The sequence below is a fragment of the Physeter macrocephalus genome, chromosome 16 (genome assembly GCF_002837175.3).
Source record: "Physeter macrocephalus isolate SW-GA chromosome 16, ASM283717v5, whole genome shotgun sequence".
In the NCBI taxonomy this organism is placed as follows: domain Eukaryota; kingdom Metazoa; phylum Chordata; class Mammalia; order Artiodactyla; family Physeteridae; genus Physeter; species Physeter macrocephalus.
In genome coordinates, this window is record NC_041229.1 from 56,666,996 (window position 1) to 56,688,228 (window position 21,233).

At 54.1% G+C, this 21,233-nt stretch overlaps 1 long non-coding RNA gene across 1 annotated transcript; it reads left to right on the top strand.

The window, feature by feature from the left end:
- The first annotated feature begins 517 nt into the window (after positions 1 to 517).
- On the top strand, positions 518 to 21,205 carry LOC114488050 (uncharacterized). Its single transcript, XR_003683737.1, has 3 exons — positions 518 to 613; positions 20,618 to 20,770; positions 21,008 to 21,205. It is a non-coding gene; the product is annotated as an uncharacterized lncRNA (long non-coding RNA).
- The last annotated feature ends 28 nt before the right edge of the window (positions 21,206 to 21,233 follow it).

Genomic DNA, 21,233 nt, shown 5'->3' on the forward strand with positions numbered 1-21,233 from the left:
AGTAAATAATCAGAATGAGAAAAGAAGTCACAATTAATTACAAATTTTTTAAAGTGGCTGAATACCACAAACATCAACAAATTCAGAAAAGTAATACAATCTTTTTTAAAAATTAAGTGTCAGAAATACCTTCATAACACTTTTTCCTTGTAATTTTGGACTACGTACTCTTTCTTTGCCTCCTCATAATAACAGTTGGGCTACATAAAATAAGCAACTTTAGATACAAAGGTACTTGCTGTTTGTATCCTGCTGCAGATGGTGCCCTACAAACACAGAACTTCTAATCAGTTCTATTCCACATGATTCCCAGCAAGAAAAAAAAAGATGCATTTATAATTTCTAATTATTCAGGCCGCAGTGCCATTCCTGACAGGAGAGAGTTTCTATTTTGATAAGGCCCAAATTCTTTGCCTACAGTTTGGCACAACTGATGCTTGAAAGAATATTCCACAGACTAACCTCCAGGTGCATTCATGTCAAACCTTGTTTCTCTCCCACCATCCACAGGGCCGGTTGCAGTTCCAACGCTAAATGAGTCTGCACAGTGCGCAGCAGGGTTCTTCGTGCTGGAAGCTATTCCTATACTAGGACGGCTACAATAACTATACCCGTAAGTGACTGCAAAGCATATACATATACACCACTAATCCCCCAATACAGTAAATATATCCTCAACTCAACTTCCCTTTAGCCAGATCCCTAAATGCCTCAGCCGCTCAACACTACTCAACAGGAAAGGAAGACGGAGGGGGATTCAGGGAGAAAAAGTGCCATCAACCGTTTGTGGCTAAAATATCTTACTTCTTACAAAATTTTATAAAGATATATGACCATAAGAACACATTTCGAGAGTATCTTCCAGAGAAGAGACAAGTGTAAGCAAAGGGCCCCTAAACGCAGATTTCATTACCTTCCAGGTAAGTCTGCCTGAGTGCAGGCACTGTTCTCATCAGTTTGCCTGTCTTGTCTCAGGGAATCTCATAACTACCCTGTGAGGCAGGTTTTTTAATGATGAGGAAACTGAGGCCCAGAGAGGTCATGCAATGGGGGACAGTTCTGAACTCAGAACCACGTGACCCCAAAGCCTGTGCTTATAGCTTTGCTCCCCAGAAGCTGATGGGACTATTGTCAAGAGATGGATGGATAGATGGTTGGATGGATGGATGGATGGACTCCTGACTTATCCTCTGATGCATTGGGTACCCAGGTGCTTTTCCTCCTAGACATAAATGACCCAAAGGAAAGACTGAGTCTGATGCTTCCTTGGTCCAAAGAGCTCAGCACAGGGCAGGGCACAGAGGAGGAACTTAGAAAAGGACCAGGCTGGGGACGGAGGGATGAGGAGACTCAAGTTCCTGCCCTCAGGAACTCAGCAACTCAGTACGGAAAGAAGCCACAGACTGGGCAGAGGTGGCTTGTCAGAGAGCCATGCCTCCTGGGTACTAGTGCAGGGTTCTGCTGAGACGCAGCACGCAGGACAGGTCCTTCTCCCCTTAGGCCATAATGCAGCCTGCAGGGGATCCTTGCATGGGACCGGGGGCTGGACAAGTTGACCTCTCAGGTCCCCAAGTCCTGCAAACCCAACCTTGTCTACTCCTCTGCTCCAAGGCCTTGCCAGGCTTCCCTCTAGAGTTTTTCAAGGTGTCTAGGGAATGAGATGTCCACCCAGGTGGTCCATTCCAAGGTTCAAGAGCTGGAACGGACAATGCCAGATTGCTCCAAGCCAAGCTCAGTTCCGCTTGAGACATTTTATGGGCCCAGCCTGGGTAAACACAAGCGCCATTAATGCGCCGGGGGTTCCACCTCTGCTGCTGTCGGTCTCACCTCCCAGAGCCACAGGCGCTGGAGCGTGAGGCCCAGGGGCAGCTTGGAGAAGACATGGCAAGGGCAGAAATGGCTGCCTGGCAAGGACCCTCAGACACTTTCCGGTCTCCAATCACAGATTGGGGACTGAAGTTTTGGGGAGTAGAGGGAACAGGGACCCACTGAGGCAGCGCCAGAGCTCAAACCTCAATTCAAGCCACACAGCCCACTGTGTACCCCACGACCCCAGGCCCTGCGCCCACCCGGAGATGGGGACGGTGCTTTCCGAAACATCAGTAGAGACACATGGTCTGCCAATAGCTGAGTTCTTATGGGGACAACTGGAAAGAAACTGTGAAATCAGAACCGCCTAGAAAACTCCAGGACTCTGCTCCCTTGGCTCATTTGTCACCCAATTCCTCCACTCACCCACACAGTTTTTTTTTTTTGGCCACGCCATGCACCATGTGGGATCTTAGTTCCCCGACCAGGGATCAAACCCAGGCCCCCTGCAGTGGAAGCTCAGAGTCTTAACCACTGGACTGCCAAAGAAGTCCCTCTACACACCTTTCCTGATGCCAGCTCCACTCCAGGCCCTGAGGTGGGGCTGGGGACCCCGAGATGAGTCAGTCCTGGCCTTTGTCCAGGATGAGGTCACAGTCTGGTGGGGAGACAGGTGTGGACACAGGCAATGACAATGACAAACCGGAGTGCTCAGTGCTGGGACAAAGGGAAGCTCAGGGGCTGTGGAAGCCCTGAGGAGGGGCCCTTAACACAACCTGGGGTCAGGGAGTTCCGTGGGAGGATGGGGAGATGAAGCCTGGCCTGAATTTTGAAGGTGAGTTCTCAGTCAGCTGAGCTATGGGAAAGCCCGTACAGCAGAGGGAACAGCACGTGCAAAATGACAGTCCTTTAGAGGGTACAGCACGGTCGGGGAAGAGGGCCTGGCACATGGTAAGCACTCAGTGACTATCTCTTGAATGAATGTTCAGAAGTTTGGTGCTACTATAGTTAAAAATTCTGTATTGTATATTTGAAAGTGGCTAAGAGAGTAGATCTTAAAAGTTCTGATCACAAGAAAAAAAATTTTGTAACAGTATATGGTGACAGATGTTAACTAGACTTATTGTGGTGATCATTTCACAATATATACGAGTAGTAAATCATTATGTACACCTGAAACTAATATACTGTCATATGACAATTATATCTCAATATAAAAAAAGGAAAAAAATGGATAAAAGCTGTGTCCAGGGCTTCCCTGGTGGCACAGTGGTTGAGAGTCCTCCTGCCGATGCAGGGGACGCGGGTTCGTGCCCCGCTCCGGGAAGATCCCACATGCCGCGGAGCGGCTGGGCCCATGAGCCATGGCCGCTGAGCCTGTGTATCCGGAGCCTGTGCTCCGCAACGGGAGAGGCCACAGCAGTGAGAGGCCCGCGTACCGCAAAAAAAAAAAAAAAAAAAAGCTGTGTCCATTGATATGCTATGAGGAAAAAAAAAGTTTGGTGGAGTTAGAGCGTGGGTGGTCTGGGGCAGCCGAGGGGGTTGGCTGGTGGTGTTTTCACGAAAACTCGTTACTGAAGTATAACATGATAACAGGAAAGTGCACAAATCATAGATTCAGGGCTCAGCAAATTATCAAAAGTGAACACACCTGAGTAACCACCAAGCAGGTCCAGAAACAGGACAGCACCCTGTGCCCTGTCCCGGCAGGACCTCCTTCCAGGGTGACCGATATCCTGCCCTCTGTCACTGCAGGTTTATTTTGTCTGTGTTGGGGCTTCTTAGTGCAGTGTGTACCCATTTGTGTCCGGCTGCTCTTGTTCAACACAGAACAAGTGGCGGTCACCCAGGATGCTGCACGTAGCCCCAGTGGCTTGTCCCCTCACGTGGCTGCATGTTATTCCACTGTGTGAACAGACCAGTTTATTTACTGTTTCTACTGCAGGTGGGCATGTGGTAGCGTCAGTTTGGGGCTATTAGGAGTAGTGCTGTGTGAATATTCTAGTCCTTTGTGTGGGATGTATCTAGTGGTGCCAGCACTAGGGCCCATTATGTCCTTCTCTTCCCAACTCTGCATTCGGTGACATCACCTTGGTACATAGTTCAAAATGGACCCCGGGGAAATATTTACACCATAGGAATTAGCAAATGCTACAAATTGGGGCTTTTTTTTTTTTTTTTTTTTTTTTCCGGTACGCGGGCCTCTCACTGTTGTGGCCTCTCCCGTTGCGGAGCACAGGCTCCGGACGCGCAGGCTCAGTGGCCATGGCTCACTGGCCCAGCCGCTCCACGGCATGTGGGATCTTCCCGGACCGGGACACGAACCCGTGTCCCCTCCATCGGCAGGCGGACTCCCAACCACTGCGCCACCAGGGAAGCCCCAGGGGCTTTTTAAAAAGAGCTGGCTGGTCAACATTTACCAGCACATCACTGGGTCCATCCCCAGTGCTGGCTCACAGGAGCCGTAACTCACAATATTCATCTTGAATGGCAACACTGTTTTCCAAAGTGCTTGTGCCAGTTCCTGCTCCTCCAGCAGCGAGTGAGAGTTATGGGTGCTCCCACCTTCACCATGGAGCGGTTTTCAAGAGGTGGAGCCACCAGGCCTCGTGGACAGACTCACTGTGGGGAGGGTGGGAGAGGCAGGATATTCGGGGAATGGCCGAACTCTGGCTGGGCTTCGGGAGGGTAGGATCACCCTACCGAGAGAGAGAGAACCCGGGGAGAGCAGGGCTGAGGGTGGGTGGTGAGGTTTTGGACAGGTTGGGTCTCCAGGGCCTGTGGGATGTCCAGGGTTGTTAGACTTTTCATCAGCCCCCTGGACTCCATGCCGGTGCGGCCACCCTGCCACCGATTCCTCTGCAGATCTCCCCCTCCTTTCTCACCCTCCTCTTCCGCCTCACCTGGCATTGTGGGGACACCTACAATGGACCTGGGTTCAGTGCCTCTCCTGCCCCAGCCGCTCTGAACCACAATCTACTGAGACAAGTTCCCGCTCCCCTCTAGACCTCAGTGCTCCCTTCTGTCCAATGGGAGGCCTGGGCTGCGGGCCCTCCTGGAGGGAGTGAGAAGCGGACTCCAGGCTCCCACCTCCGGGGGTTCTGGGCAATCTCACCCACTTGGGAAACTCTTCAGTACTTCCTAGAGTGAATTGTTCCCTCAGCCCCAAGTATTTGTCGCCTTGTAGCCTGCTCATTAACTAAGGACTGCGTAGGTTGTACAGGGGACAAGTCCCCCTGAGAACACCTTGTGGCATCTGCTCACCACCCCTGCTCCTCCACACAGCCCAGCCCTGTGCCATCGGCACTCAGGGACAAGGTCCCGGGATTTGTCCTGGCCACACAGCCCTGTGAGTGGCCAAGGCAGGATGCAAACCCAGATGTGGGGTTACAGGATCTGGCTTTTCTCCATACCTCAGTGTTCCCATCCAGACTGACAAAGACTTAGGGCAGGGCCAGGGCATGCCCACCTGACACCCCAGTGCCCAGCCCAGGCCCTGGCATGGAAAAGATGCTTGGTGAGAGTCTATTGAATAAAAGAACACTCTGCACCTGTCCCAGTCCTCTGTGCAGGGCTGGACACTTGGGAGGCCTGGGGTCGAGACTGGGGATGGGCTGAGTGTGTATGCCTGTGGGGATGTATACGAGCCAGGATGGGGGACGGGAGGGAAGGGGGACACATCCCTGACCAGCTTGGCGGTGGAGAGGGGCGCACAGACTATTCTGAGACCATGGTCCATTTCACCCGGGCAGTTCTCTGCGAAGCCAGGAAGTGGTTTGTATTTTCAGAAGGAAATGAGTGGGTTTTGTTCACAGGGAGCAGACAGCTCTGGGAAATGGCTCCAAGGGAAACAGGCCTCGGAGGGAGACCAGAGCCAGGCAGGTGTCAACCAGTGGCATGACAAATGGGCTGGCTGAGCTGACCGTGTCCCTTTCCTGACGCTGTTGAGAGATGCCTCCTCCGAGGGGGTTCTCTGCCTCAGAGCCTCCAAGAGGTGCATGTGGGCCAAGCAGGAAGGGGAAGGGGGCCCAGGCTCCTATCACCACCTCAGGGACCCCCCACAAGTCAGGCCAGCAAGGGCAGGGTGAGGCCCACTCACCGGGAGGGGCCGGGAGGACGGGCTGGAGGCCATTTGGAGATGGGTGTGTTCCTTCTGTCACCCCACTTATCCGTCCACCTTCCCCCATCCAACCACAGTCAACACCAAACCCAACTGAGGTCCCTTAGCTGGGAGTGGGGAACTCGGAGACAGAGGCAGGCTCAGGCCCTGCCGTCAAGAGGCTCCAGACCTCATACGGGGAGGAGAGACTGACTGGTAGACAGCTAATGAATGACACAGGGGTGTCCTGAGGCGGGGGTGGCCAACCCTGCCTGGAGGTCAGCAGCAGCTTCAGGGAGAGGGTACCATCTGAGATGGGTCTTGGTGGGAATAGGAGGATGTCCCAGGAGAAGGTGGGGACGTGGCCCTCCAGGCAGTGTGGGTGGAAAGCCTCAGGCCTCAGGGAGAACTAGGGGCAGGTGAGGGGCAGGAGGGTGGCGGTATGGCCCTGGGCTGGCCTGGGTTCAGTCCCGCCTCTGCCCGAGTCTCTTTGTGAGGTCCACCAGGAGGGCACTGCCCAGTCCAGCCCGTGGAGGCTGAGAGGGGCTCTGGAAACATCCCTGGGCAAGGGCCTAGGAGTGTAAGCCTCCCCTCTCTGCCTAACTCGCTCTGTGGCCCAAGCTGTACTGCTCTCTGCCCCGGTGGGACTTACACCCTGGCGGGGAGCCATCATCTAACCTTACAAATGGCCACCATGGAGATGACTCTGCAGGGAGAGACGGGAGGAAGGACGGAAGGCACCCTGAGGGTCAGGAAGGGCTGTTCTGGGGAAAGGATGGTCTTTAAAGCTAAGACCTGATGGACAGTGACTAGTCAGATGGGTGAGGGGAGGGCGGCCCAGGTGGAGGGGAAAGTTTGTGGAGGCTGAACGAGAAGGAGCCGGCAGAGCAAGTTCAGGGCCAAGGCAGCTGGAGAGCCGAGCCTGGGGAGAGGGACCAGAGGCGAGGCGCCATCCTAAGTAGCGTCGGAATCACTGGAGGGTTTCTGTGACTGCATCTTCGCTGGGCACGAGGGTGACCGGTCAATGAGCATGCCCCAGCCCTGCCCCGAGGCTTCACCAGCCTGGATGGGACACGGAGGCTTGGAAAAGAGACTTAAAAAAATTCACCTGGACTCCTGGGTAGAGCATCCTGCAGGGTCAGAGGGACAAGTGAGGAGGATTTTGCAGGTCCAGGTGAGGGGTGGGGATGAGATTGCCCAGGAGGAGAAGTGCCAGGAGAGTATAGAAGAGGCTCAGCCCAGAGCCTGAGAAGATCCCATGAATTCTTCTTATTTCCTCCCTTATTTAAGCTCCCTTATTCCCTCCATAGTGGGACTTGGGCTGGGCCCCTGCCCCTGCTCGGGCCTCCAGTCTCACCTCTTCCGACCCATCTGCTGCCAGCAACCAATCACATCTGTCCAGCCGCTCCCCAGTGCCTGAGCCTGTCCCATGCCCCCCTTTTCGATCCAGCCTCCACTGCCTCCCTAGACCTCCCCCTTCTCCCAGCCCTTCCACCCTGTGCACCTCAGCCCTTCCTGTGGCTTCAGGCTTTGGGGCGTTGCTTGTGTTCTCCCACTGTGAGGCAGGACCCCTCACCCCTTGTCTGCCTGAAGAGTCGTGCTCTCCACTCAAAATCGAGCTCAGCACCGCCTCCTCTGAGAAGCCTTCTTTGATCATCCACTTCCCCAACAGAGTTAAGGCCCCTCCTCCGGGCAGCTCCTGGCCTCCCACATGCTCAGATCATTCTGTTTCAGAGGGTGTCACGTGCCTGTCTTCCCAACAGACCTCCCAACTCCCCTTCCTTCCCAGCACGGAGGAACCTGAGGGCAGCTCCAGGAGAGGAGCTCAGCAGGAGAGCTGAATCGTAAAGCAGAGAATGTCTCTGTGAGCCAGGATTCTGGTCAAGGAGGTGTGCTGGAGGGGGTATGTGTCCTGGGTGTGTGTGTGTGAGTGTGTGTGTGTGTGGTGTGTACTGTGCTAGGTCCATGGGGCTCAATGAAGAGATGGGGAGGTCGACGTGGGAGAGGTCAGGGTGGGATGGGCAGGGCCAGCAACTCTCTGGGGAGACAAATGCTAGAGGGGAAAAAGATGCTAGGCAGGGGGACAGCCTGGGGAAAGGCACAGGGCAGGACCGCATGGACAGTCCGTGATGGGGAGCAAAGAGTGGCAGGAGGTGACACGGGTGAGGGGTACTTTTGGAAGGGCCCTTAGGGATGGCTGTTCCCCTTTTCGCTCACCAGACCAGGCCCTGAGCTGGGTGGCGTGTCTGCATAGCTCATCTAAACCACACAGCCCCCCATGAGGTAGGTTCTGGTACCATCCCCATTTGATGAAGGAGAAAACTGAGGCATACAGAGGGCTCACGACCTGCACAGGTTCAAAGCCAGGATCAGGGCCCGGAGGCATCTGACTGCGAAGCCCAAGCTTGGGACCACGGCACCCTGCTGTCTCTGACAGGCTTTATTTCTGTAAATCTCAGGGAAACTGAGTTCTGAAGAGGGCAGTGGCTTCACTGGGGCTGCCCGAGCTCTGGGCCTGGCTTGAGCTCCACCATCCCAGCCAGGCTTCCCTAGCTGCACCCTCCACAGCACAGGCCCCTCCTCAGCACCCCTGGAAGAACTTCATAAGCAGCTGAGCTGGTAAAGCCTGAGGGGTGTGGGAGGGGCATGTGGCCTGGCACATCTGTGAAGAGGACCCCAGTTCCAGTGGCCTCTTTGAAGGAGGCTGAGGGCAGAGGTAGGGGCTATGGAATCCTTGGAATGAGCGTTTGTTCCAGAGCTCCAGACTGAGAGCAGGATCCCAGGTGGAAGGGCTCTGAGAACAATGGCGGCCTGGGTGGGGGGCAGCTTCTGGGACAGACAAGGCAGGGCACGGAGGGGCAGTGCTGGGCATAAGCTGGGCAGAGCCCTCAGGGTGCGGGTGGCTCAGATGAAACCACAGACCAGACAGGGAGCAGCCTCCCTTCTTCCGGTCCCAATGGGTGCCAGGCACATGTAGCACCTGCACCCTAGGGGATGCTTGGTGATGACATGGCTCCTTGGGCAGGATACTTAGAACACCCAGAAATGCTCTCACCTACATAGTCTCCACAGGCCCTCGGCAGCCTGTGGGATGGGCCAGATGATGATCATCACACTACTTTACAGACTGAGAAACTAAGGCTCAGAGACGCACGAATTACCCACAGTCACTCAGTGTCTTGGGGACACACACCCCTGATTCAGTCACACCCAGGAGTCCCAGACTTCAGGGTGATCCTGGGAGCACAGGGCAAAGGACAAAGACTCAGATGTTGGACTTCCCTGGTGGCGCAGTGGTTAAGAATCCTCCTGCCAATGCAGGGGACATGGGTTCGGGCCCTGGTCCAGAAAGATCCCACATGCCGCGGAGCAACTAAGCCCATGTGCCACCACTACTGAGCCCACATGCTCCAGGGCTCATGCTCCGCCACAAGAGAAGCCACCGCAACGAGAAGGCCACGCACCACAACAAAGAGTAGCCCTCGCTCGCCATAATTAGAGAAAGCCTGTGCAGCAACGAAGACCCAATGTAGCCAAAAATAAATAAATATTTATTAAAATTAATAATTAATTTAACAATGAATGGTTAAAACAATTAATTAACTAATTTTTAAAAAGACTCAGATGTTGCCAACACAGTATGACAGAGCTGGAAGCCCAGGAATCCTGGGAACCCAAAGTAGGGAAGGCTCAAGGGAGGCTGCCTGGAAGAAATATCATTGATCCCAGCCTTGAAGCATGGAGATGAGTTCCGGGGAGATCAGGCGAGGAGGCGCTGGTGGGCAGGAGGCTCTGGGTGTCAGAGAGGGATGGGAAAGGGGCTGTGTCAGCCTCCAGATGAGGCAGGAGCCCTCAGCCCAGGGCACCCCAACCCCACACTGGCCAAACTTGTCTTGGGGTGGCTGGTGACTGCCCCTGCCCCAGGCCGCCCCAGGTGGACTGCCCTAGACTAAGCCCCGGCCCACCCCCCACCAGGGCTGCATCGGGCTCCAGGCACTGCAGCTACTGAACCCCAGCACTACTCCTGTCTCTGACCTGCGGTGGGAGACCCCAGGGCCCAGCAAGGCCCCCATCCAGCGGGGTGGGCACCTCTTCTGTGACCATCCTAGCACTTCTGTCAAGGCTCTGGAATCTCTCCCACGCCCGCCATACTCTCCAGGCCCACTGCCCCGGTCTCTCCCTTGTTTCCTGGCTCCGTGCTGTGGGCTCTGCGCTGTGGACACGGGGCTCCTTCCTAGAACAAATGTGTCCTGTGCAGCGGCCTGTCCGACACCAGGTCTCACCCCAGCATTCAAGTCCCTCTCAGTCTACTCCAAATGCCCACTCTAGCCCCTCTTCTCCCACTTCTGTGCCCAGCCCATCTCGGTCCCTGAGCTGTACCAGGGATATGCTGGGGCCCAAGTGAGCCAGGTCTCCTCTGGCTCTGAGCACTTCCCATGCTGTTCTCTCTGCCTGGAGTTGGTCCTTCAGCAAACATCTCCCAGTACCTCCTCTGTGCCAGGCACCTGCTAGAGTCCTGCCCTTGAGGAGCCCTTTTTGTTGCATGGGGGTGAAGTCTGAACACTCTGGAGGGGGTGAGGGAGACAGGGGCTCTGGGGGGATGACGTGGCAAAGTCCAGATGAGGGATGTTAAGGAACAGGCCACAGACGTGGGGCTGGAGTGATCTGCAGAGGCCTGAACGGGTGGCCCTAACTCTCCACCTCAGTCTGTTCCCAGCACAGGGCCCTGCAAACATCAACCCTCAGCCTCTTTCAGGGTCACCCATCTTGGAGAAGTAGCCAGAGAGAAATCCTTCATCTACAGGTGGGAACCCTAAAGTCCAAAGAGGACCGGGGAGCTCCAAGGTCCCTCCAGAGACAGGGGTCTTCCTAGTCCAGCCCAGCTCAGACCAGGCCCCTCTGATGCACTGGTGCCCATCCTGAGGGGGAGGCTGGAGGCACAATTAGCTGAGACCAGCCCCGGGCTGGGGCTTTCCCCATGGATATCCACATATGGGACAGGCAGGCACAAGGGCAAGTGGCCCTCACTGGCACACCCCACTCCCGCCACGCCACGCAGTCCCACCCTGCTCTTTCCCAGCTGCGATCTCTGGCGGCAGGAAGGAGCAGGCCATGTTATTATTTTCCTGGCTCACCTGACTGTTCTGATGGCCCCTATAATCACACGGTGGTGCCCCTGCCATCCGGTCAGGGAGCCAGGGGACCCCTTTTCTGAGCAGAGCATACCTCTGCCCCCCATCTGAGCCCTGCCGGGACAGACTCAAGAGTGCCCTGAGGTTACGTATCAACAACAATGACAGTAAGAAAACAGAGAGGGCGCTCCCCCATCCCCCCAAGGGCATTCACACACATTGTCTTTCTGGACACTTGAGCCGCTCAAAGCGTCAGCGGGCAGAAACTGAGGCTCTGAGAGGGTACGGGGCTTGCCAAGGCCACCTCACAGGTCCCAGGGTCCGAGACCCGCGCCTGGCACCCTTTCCTCTGCACCCACCCCAGACGCTGAGCAGGGGAGGTTCCATGCAGGGGCCTCGGTCCCACTGCTGAAGAGCTGGCTGGCCCTCCTCCCTGCCTCTCCTTCCCTGGGCGCGACTGGAAGCTAGCTGCGGGCAGGAGGCCAGGTCCTCAACCGTCCCCAGACGCGCAGCAAACCGTGGGAGTTCCTCTCTGAGTCTTGGACTCTTGGCTGCTCTGCAGACCCCTCCCCAGCCATGGCCTCCCACACCCAGGCCCTCATCTCTCCACAGGGACGCGAGGCCGCCCAGTCTCTCCCCGTCGAGAGTGGGAGAGTGGGGGGAGTGGACAGAGCCTCTGCCCACAGGACCAATGGGAAACCCAGGACACCACTTCTGAATTGTTCTACGGTGGTAGGTGGTTCTGGGCCAGTCGAGTGATCCAGGTGGCAAGCTGCAGGGGGCGAACTGCTACAGGATGGACAGGGTCCTGCAGCATGGCCCGCAGGCCCCAGAGTCCCTTGTCACAGGCTGGCTTTGCACCGCGGCAAGTCCCACCAGCTCCCAGTCTCGGGATCCTTGTCTCTAAAGGGATGATAATAGCAGCACCTACTTCATGACCTTGCCTTGAGGATCCAGTGTGAGGGCTTGTCAAGCACTTAACAAGTGGCTGGCACTTACTAGATGTAGCTACTTATATTATGAATTTTTTTTTTTTTTTTCGGTACACGGGCCTCTCACTGTTGTGGCCTCTCCCATTGCGGAGCACAGGCTCCGGACGCGCAGGCTCAGTGGCCATGGCTCACGGGCCCAGCTGCTCCGCGGCATGTGGGATCTTCCCGGACCGGGGCACGAACCCGCGTCCCCTGCATCGGCAGGTGGATTCTCAACCACTGCGCCACCAGGGAAGCCCACGAATATTTTTAAACAAGTGGTAAACAGGCCAGCTTCACTCAGGTGCCCCAGAGATGAAGGCTGGGCCTGATTTAGAGACAGGGGTGAGTTCCTCTCTACTGAACACCCGCTGCATATCCATCATCACCTCTGGTCAGATGACCTTGTAGGGGAGGAGGACCTCAGAGAGGGGGAGTGTCCTGGCTGAGGCTGAACAGATTTGCGAGGTGGAATGGGGATTCTATGGGACCCTTTGTCCAGCACACAGCACAGCCACAGCCGTTCCCCAGGCGGACACTGATATGTCCCGTTCCCTCCGGCCCCTTGTGCTCAGCACCCCTGGGGTCTCTGGATATCCGGGCTTTCCCAGGGGCTGCTGGTGCCCTTCCCTCTGATCTGGAGCTGTCTTCTCATGCCCAGCTCTTCCCTTCTCAGACGCAGCTGTGGAGCTGTCATCCTGGCCTTCGATGACAGCTTCACTCGTACCCCGTTATTTAAGGGTCCCATCTGGCCCGGTCTTCTCCCTCAGTCTTTGAACTTGACTGGGGTTGGAGGTGGGTCACATACTGTCTGGGCCCCCCCACAGGTGTGAGTTTTGGGGCAATTCCTTCCCCAGCCACTGTTCCCTGTTTCACCTCCTATGCAGGCAGACACCTGCTGAGTGGCTTCAGTGACAGTGCATTCCCTTGGTCAGCAAATATTTGCCGCCTGTGGCTCAGCACATCTGCAGGCCACCCAGGATGGGGGCAGAGGGGAGGGTGGCCACGAGCCAACAGTGTGAGGCTGCAAAGGATGCCAGTATCCTCTGGCTCCATCACCGAGAGGCGTAGGGACCAGGACCACAAGAGCGGATGTCCTGCTCTGGAAAACTGCCCCCTCTGGGCTCCGCGGACAGACTGGAGCTTGTTCAGAGGAGACAAAATGTTGGATAGGTCCTCAAGTGTATCCTGTGAAATGTGGCTGAGACGGCAGGGGTGCCCGCCTGGAGAAGGGCAGTCTTGGAGGTGAGGGTGGGAGGCCACCCTTGCCAGCTCTCTCTCTCTGGATGAACTGGGATTCCCTAGCGTGTCATATCACAGCTCCACGTGATAAATGACGTTCTCCTGGATGGAGCCAGCTCACAGTGGGAAGGGGCCCTGGGAGGCTGACCTCCCTCCATGGAAGCCATGCAAGGCGATGGATGTGAATTCCTGCCTCAGGGTATTGAATCCTCACAGTTGGTGAGTCCCACGGGGCAGCTGGTTGTAGGGAAAGCACTGCAAGGGAGCCTAACACGTGGCCTCCAGGTCTGGCGCCATCATGGACTGTGGGATTGGACATAGGTCCCCCGTCCTGCTGAGCTTCAGTTTCCTGATCTGTAACGTGGGTGTGCTCATACTTACCTCTAATGGCCGTGGGACAGTCTATGAGATGGGGCCCAGCACACAGTAGGTGCTCTGGAACGCCTACTCTACCCCACAGAAAAGCTGGTACGTGAAAATGTCATCATTCCTACTTTATAAAACTCTTAGCTTTGATGATCTGTTTTAGGACGCCCAGCCGCTGGGCCAGGCTCTCCCTCCAGAGGACATTGCCACTGGTGTTCCCTGACTGAGGGACATGGAAGCTGTGTGGTGCAGATGGGCTGGGCCTCCCTGGGGATGGGCAGCAGTTCTGCACTGGGGTGCCTGGAAGCGTACTCTCTCCTCAGAAGGAAGTTGCAACCTGTCAGATGAATGCAGAGTGGGAGGTGGATGAGCACCCCTTCCCCCCACACCTCTTCCCTGATTCCCCACCCCTGCCCCTGCTGAAGCCTGTCTCCCATCTGACCACTGCCTGCTCCAGAGCCTTCTGTGGCTCCCCAGTGCCCACAGCATTTTTCTAAATCTCTAGGATGCAGCTGTCTCCTGAGCCTGGCCTCCCTCTCCATCCTCACTCTGGCCACACCCAGCTCCATCTCTTCCGGGCCCCTCCTGGTCCTTGCTCTCGCTGCTCCCTTCACCTGCAATGCCCCTTGCACCACATCTCAGCCTGTTAAAAATCCCGTCACCAGAGACTGGAGAAGGCTTGAAATAGGCACTGTGCATAGAGGGGAAATGAGTCAACTAGGTCAATGCATTTGGAGTTTGAGTCATTGTTGACTGTTTGGAGTGTGGTATGAAACTAGTGAAAACAATTTCTGCCCCTGTGTGGTTTCTTTCTTCAACAGTTGCTTGGGTCTAGGCATTAAAAAGGGGATAGTTGGGTTCATCCACCATTGGATTTATTTTAGATTTGGTGCAAAGAGAAAAGGGAACAGGGTATTAGCAAGGGTGTTATTGAAATGATGGACTGTGGATCAGGAGGAAAGCAAAGAAAGAAGAAAGCTTATGGACTGGGAGGAAGTAGAGAGATCAACTGATGGAAAGGCCCTGTGAGGTCAGAGAACCATTGACTAGGGCACTGACCGCACAGACAAACGGGAAGGAAGGTGTTGGAGAGTTGGGGTTTAAATCAGTGCTTTGAAGGTGGAGCCATAGTGGGCGGTGGCAAGGTCTGAGGTAAGACTGTGGGAATGAAGGCTGGAGGGGGTGGAGAAAGGGAGTGGAGACAACAGTGGGAAGGACTGAGGGTCCGGGGGGTGGATCGTCATCTCCATGGTCCTGGAAATCACCCAGGATCACCCCAGGGCTGGAGAGCATGATTGCAATCCTGATAGCAGAGTTGTCCGTGAATAATGGAGGATGCGTGGGAGATTAGAACAGGGGTTGGCAAACTTTTCTCTAAATGGAAGATGGTAAACATTTTAGGTTTTGCAACCAGGGTCCTATAGGGCCTCTGTTGCAGCTACTCAACTCTGCCTTTAGGGCAAAAGCAGCCACAGGCAAAATGCAAATAAATGGGCTGGCTGTGCTCCAATAAAACTTTATTTACAAAAACAGGCAGCAAGCTAGGATTTGGCTCATGGATCATGGATTGATACCCCTGGATTCAAGGATAATAGCAGTGAACTGGGGAAGACAGAGACTGTCTAGTTTTTCTTAAAGACTGTTACGTATAGCTGGTGGTACTTGAGGTAATTTTAGGTGATTAATGAAAAAGCTTTACAAACTTTAATTATGGAAAAATTTAAAACATACACACAATTAGATAGAATAGGATAATGAACTTCTATGTACTGATCACCCAACTTCAAAAATTATGAATAAACATCCAGTCACCTCCACCTCCAGCAGGAAGCCTTTACTCATTCCAACATTTTGGCCACAGCGTTGGCCTCCCCAGGGTCCTTTGAGCTCCTGGAAAGCAGGGACTGAGGCTGGTCTATATGGGTATGCAGCCTACACCTGGGCCTAGCTCATTTTAGGGAGCATCAAGGTGGTTGGACTGAATCACCAAGAGGAGGGGAAGCAACCATTGTCTTCTGAGCACCAACTCTGGTTTGAGAGCTCTCCCATGTGTCATTTCTCCGTGAGCAAGGGGATATTATTCTCATTTTACAGACAAGGAAATCGACACACAGAGAGGTTGAGTGTCTTACCCAAAGTCACACAGCATTAAGTGGAAGTGGGCTGGGAACCTACATTTATCTGGCCCCAACACACTGTAATCTTTGTCAATCCATACCCAGAGAGGAAGACTTTGCCATACTTTTGTTTTTGAAAGGGAAGTAGCAGCCCTGGCCCTGACTTGCAAGTTGTGAGGGTTAGGAGTTAATCATCTTAACAACTTTATGAGGTAAACACTGATATCAGCTCTCAAGATATTGTATATCAGCTGAGACACAGACAGGTGAAGTGGCTTGCCCAAGGTCACACAGCGGTGGCTGGGATTTGAACCCAGGAGTGTGGCTAGAGAGCCCTCAGGCTTAGCTATTCTGTTCTCACTAGTTGGAACCCACTCGGAGCTTGCCTGCTGGCCCTCCAAGGGTGCTGGGGAAAGCTGCCCTGGGCCTGAGGTCCCCCTGGTCCTCTCCAGTCCACCTCCGCCCATCCCCTGCCCAGCCTACCACCCATCCAGCTGCCCCAGCAAAGGAGGCTTTGATGGGTTATTTGCGGCCACCCCCTCCCCCAACAGGAGCGGGGAAGCAGGAGGGCCTAGGCGGTGCTGCTGTCTCCCCTGGCTCTGCCGAGAGCCCCCCAGCCAACCTGGGGTAAGAGCCCCTGGCCCAGGCCTGCCTAGCCCCAGGTGGGCCTCACCAGTTTATCCTGCTCGCAAAGCCAACAGACCGTGGCATCTACAGACCGTGACCTCCTCCCAGCAGACTGTAGCTCTGTCATCATCGCCAGCTCCAATGCCTCAGTGCGCTTGGTGGGGCCCAGGCCCCAGGCTCAGTCCCCTGTGTCCCTGAGCCCACCCGTGCGAGCCATAGAGGGGCCATGGGTGGTGAAGGAGGCCTGGAACAGAGAGGTAGGCTGGCGTTCCTGGCTCAGCTGGGCTGCAGCATGGCTGTGTGAGCTTGAGCAAGTTACTTGAGCTCTCTGAGCCTCTGTTGCCTCACCCATTCTTTTGCAGGTTCAGTGAACCAAGGTGTGGAAATAGGCTTTGCACAGCCTGTGTGGATGGGAGGGGCTCCTGTTATGTTCGCTCGCTCTCGCATGACCCATTTCTCCTGCCCTTTCCTAGTGACCCCTATAGTCACGTCACATTGAAGAGGAATGCTCTCGGGTGCTTCAAGGACCATTACCCTGGCTTGAGGGCCAGGTCTGCACACTCTCCCATGCAGAGAACCCAGACCATCCCAGGGCAGGCGGGGGCCTTGGGGATCCCTCATCCAGCCTCTGCCCGTGCAGTGGAGGTACAGGGGCCTGGTCAGGAAGCTACCAGCCTAGGTCAGGGAGAAGCAAGTGCAGGAAAGCGTGTGCACTGCAGGGAGAGAAGCTAGGGACATGCTGTTGGGCAAGCACAGCTTCGGAGTCAGACAGACCTCAGGTCAGATTTTGGCTTGGAGGTATGGGGCGCCGGAGGGCTATACAGCTAGGCAGGCTGGCTCTGTACCACTCTGGGGGCCATCCTTTGCATTACTGTTGTCTGGGATTTGTATATTTCTTTTTCTTTTTTAATTAAAAATTTTTTTAAATTTTTATTTATTTATTCATTTATTTTTGGCTGCATTGGGTCTTCGTTAATGCACGCGGGCTTGCTCTAGTTGCGGCGAGCGGGGGCTACTCCTTATTGTGGTGCTCGGGCTTCTCATTGTGGTAGCTTCTCTTGTTGCGGAGCACGGGATCTAGGCACGCGGGCTTCAGTAGTTGTGGCTTGTGGGCTCTAGAGTGCAGGCTCAGTAGTTGTGGCTCACGGGCTTAGTTGCTCCGTGGCATGTGGGATCTTCCCAGACCAGGGATCAAACCTGTGTCTCCTGCATTGGCAGGCAGATTCTTATCCACTGCGCCACCAGGGAAGCCCCAGGGATTGTATATTTATTAATACGCTTTTCTGCTTTGAGGAAAAGGCATCTTTCATACATGTGTGAAGGTGCTAGCTCTCCGTCATTATCTCTTCCTGCATCTCCTGCACTTGCGCGGGACTGCTCTGAGGCAGGGACTGGGTCTGATCATCTCTGTCCAGAGCCTAGTACAGAAAGGACTCTTGCCAAGCATTTGCCAAGTGACTGAGTGACATCCCTGTGCTGCCACCACCCCTCCCCCCATGCGCCCTGCAGCTGAGGACCTTTGTTAGGGCCTGAACTCAAAAAAGAGGGCCCTCAAGCCCCAGACAGATGGGGGGACATCAGAAATGGCTAGGTGGGAGAGTGCAGTGGGTCAGGAAGGTCAGTCCCCCCAGGCCAAAGCCCACAGCGCGAGGCACCCCGCCAGGGCCATGTACAATTGTTCAGGTTGTGCGCTGCACAGAGAACTGAGGGGCTGGGGGCTACAGTCCATACCATGCTCCTGCACCCTGGTGTGAGGCTGCACTGTCAAGGGAAAGAGAAGATTGTCCTAATTTGCACTGAGGCAGCACTACATGGGGCAGCAGCAGCCCTGCCCTTGCCCTTTGTCCAGACTCAGACCTCTCTTCAGAGCCTCCCAGGCCTCCCAGTCACTCTCTTGAGTCTGGGTTCAGCAAATTGGAACAGGGCTGCAGACTTGAGGTATGGGAAGAGTCACTGTGAGGCAGATATGTGACACAACAATATGGCAAGGGTAGTGACCGTGGCCTCTGTGGTCGGACAGATCCAGTTCAAGGCCCACCCAGCTTTGCTGCCTGCCAGCTGAATGATCTTGGGAAAGTCGCTTAACCTCTCTGAGCCTCAGTTTATTCTTTTTTTCATCACAGCACTTTTAAATGGAAGTGTCATTGACAGAGAATAAAGTACACCAATTTTAAGTGTACATCTCCAGATGTATATACCTGTGTAACCACCACCTGAATTAAGATACATATTTTTATCCCCCAAGAAGGTTTCCTTGTTGAGTCTCATTTTCTTCATCTGCAAAATGGGGAAACAATAGCTCCATAGAATGTTACAAAGACAAAATGAGATGAAGCTTGTCAGGCATTTAGCATGGTGCCTGGTACACAGAGTGTGCTCAGTCCATGGTGGGCTGTTATTATTTCCCTCTCCCATTCAGACACTTAGCAATTTCTACCTCATCTGAGTTCACCACAGGCCTGCACTTTACCCTGGGGAAATTGAGGCTTGATGAGGTACGAGCCCTGGCTTTGCTATGTGACTTTAGGAAAATCACCTCCCTTCTCTGGGCCAATGAAGGAATCAAATTAGAAGCTCCCTGGGTCTCATCTGATCTTTTGGAGCCTGTGTTTAGGTTCTGTGGTCTGAAGCGGGGAGCCCTTGAGTGTTTCCACTCAGTCAGTGGGGGTCTGGGCCTGGCCTCTGCGTGGGTTGTGTGTGTTAGGGTATGGGAGGCTGGGTTTGGCTGGCAGTCAGCTGGGCCAGGCCCTGGGGATGCACACACGGAGTTCTATCTCTGCATATGAACTTTCAGCCCCAAATTACGCACAAGGCGCTTTTAGGAATCTGTTTACCTCCCCTGCGGCCCCCGACCCATTTCACATTTGTCAGGGAGAAACTGGAGGAGCCAGATCTGCCCTTCCTCACCTCAGCCACTCCTGGGACATTCTTCGGTCAGAACAGAGTGAAGGTGACAACAGAGAAAAGAATAAATCCTGCAAGACAGAGCTCTACTTTTCCTCTGTTTGATACAAAGTGGTGCATTCCAGGCCCTTCTCCCTACAGCTGAGGGGAGCTCGAGGCTGGAGACGAGAGAGGAGAGCAGAAATCTAGATTTTGATAAAAAGAACTTGCTCCCCTGGGGATGGGAAAGCTCAGCCTCAGTCCCGCTATCCAGGCAACTCCGTCCTGGATTTATTGCCCACTGGTTGGCCTGGAGTCCGACATTCTAGCCGCCATCCACTGGGCTGTCTCGTACATCAGGACCAGGCAGGGAGTGAAGCCAAGAACGAGCCGGGAGGCCTGGGGCAGGAAGGCGGCTTTGCAGGGCGTGAGCCCCCATCACTGGAGGGCTCAGGCAGAGATGAGAGGCCCATTGGACAAAGAAGTTTTATGGGGACCCAGCCAGGCTCAAGGCCAGACAGACGAGAGTTTGAATTTTGGCTCCCTCTTCTATTAGTTGGTTGATTCTGGACAAGTGGGCTATTACCAGAGTCTCAGCTTCCTCAGCTGTGATGTAAGGATGGTCACACCCATCTCCCAAGATGGCTAGGGGAGCGAAAGTGGCGGTATCTGTTAAATGCCCAGCCAGAGTCATAAAAATAGGATCCAGAGAAGTACTGGGGGAGTGGGCTTTGTTGTTTTGCTATCTGTATTCATTTTCTATGGCTCCCGTAACAAAATAGCACAAACTTAGTGGCATAGAACGACACAAATTGATCTTACAATGGTGTAGGCCAGACATCCAAAACAGGTCTCACTGAGCTAAAAGCAAGTTGTCTTCAAGGCTGTGTTCCTTTCTGGGGGCCCTGGGGAGAATCCACTCTCCACCTTCTAGAAGCTGCTTGCATTCCTTGGCTCACGGTACCTTCTCTCTTCAAAGCCAGCAGTGGCTGATTGTGTTTCCTCATGTCCCATTGCCCTGACATTGACTCTTCTTCTGTCACCCTCTTCCACTTTCAGGGACTTTTGCAATTACAGTGGGCTCATCCGGGTAATCCAGGATAACCTCCCTATTTAAGATCAGCTGATTCACAACCCTAATTCCATCTACAATCTTAATTCCCTTTGTCATGTAATATAACATATTCATAGGTTCAGAGGGTTAGAATGTGGACTCCTTCGGGGGACCATTATTCTGCCTATTGCTCTGTCCAAGTAACTGTTTGCTCCATCAGGACAGGGAGACTATGCTATTCCTGCTCATCAGGAACTGATTGATGCTGTGGACTAGTGGCCCTGTGTGCTGTTTCCTTTCTTTCCTCTTTCAAATAGGAGTTGTGATTGCAGTTACTCTATTCTCTCTTGGCCATTGTGGAGTAATGGCATGTTGGGGAGGTTATCATTCAGGCCACAGTTTACAGGACCCTGAGAACACATGTAATTCTGAAGTAAAAGAATGTAAGTCACCTGGAGATTTGGAACTCAGTAAGTATGTGAGTCTTTGATTTGTCTTCCATTTGGGGGAGAGGAGGAGATGGGAAGGTATTTTGTACATGAATAAGGGCGTGTGTGGATGTCAGTCCATCAAAGGGGTGAACTGTGAGGGGCAGTTATTCTTTTTGTCAGCAACATCCTTTCCCCTTTTATTCTGGTAACAACACTCTGATTTTGCTTTAGGGTAATCATTCCTCTCATCCACTCTCCTCCACCCTCCAACTCTAGAGACTCAGGCCTGACTGATCAAAGCACCACACATTCCTGACCACAAGGTCTTGTTCAGGGATGGACACGTGACCTCAGAACCAAAAGGGTGAAATATTGGAATACTTGCTGGGACTACTGAGAAAGGAGTACTCTTTTTTTTACAGCTGGATCTGAACCTGGAAGGTAACTCCACAGTTATCTTTCCTCCACATAGAGCCTAAGAATGAAGCCAGCATGGAAACCA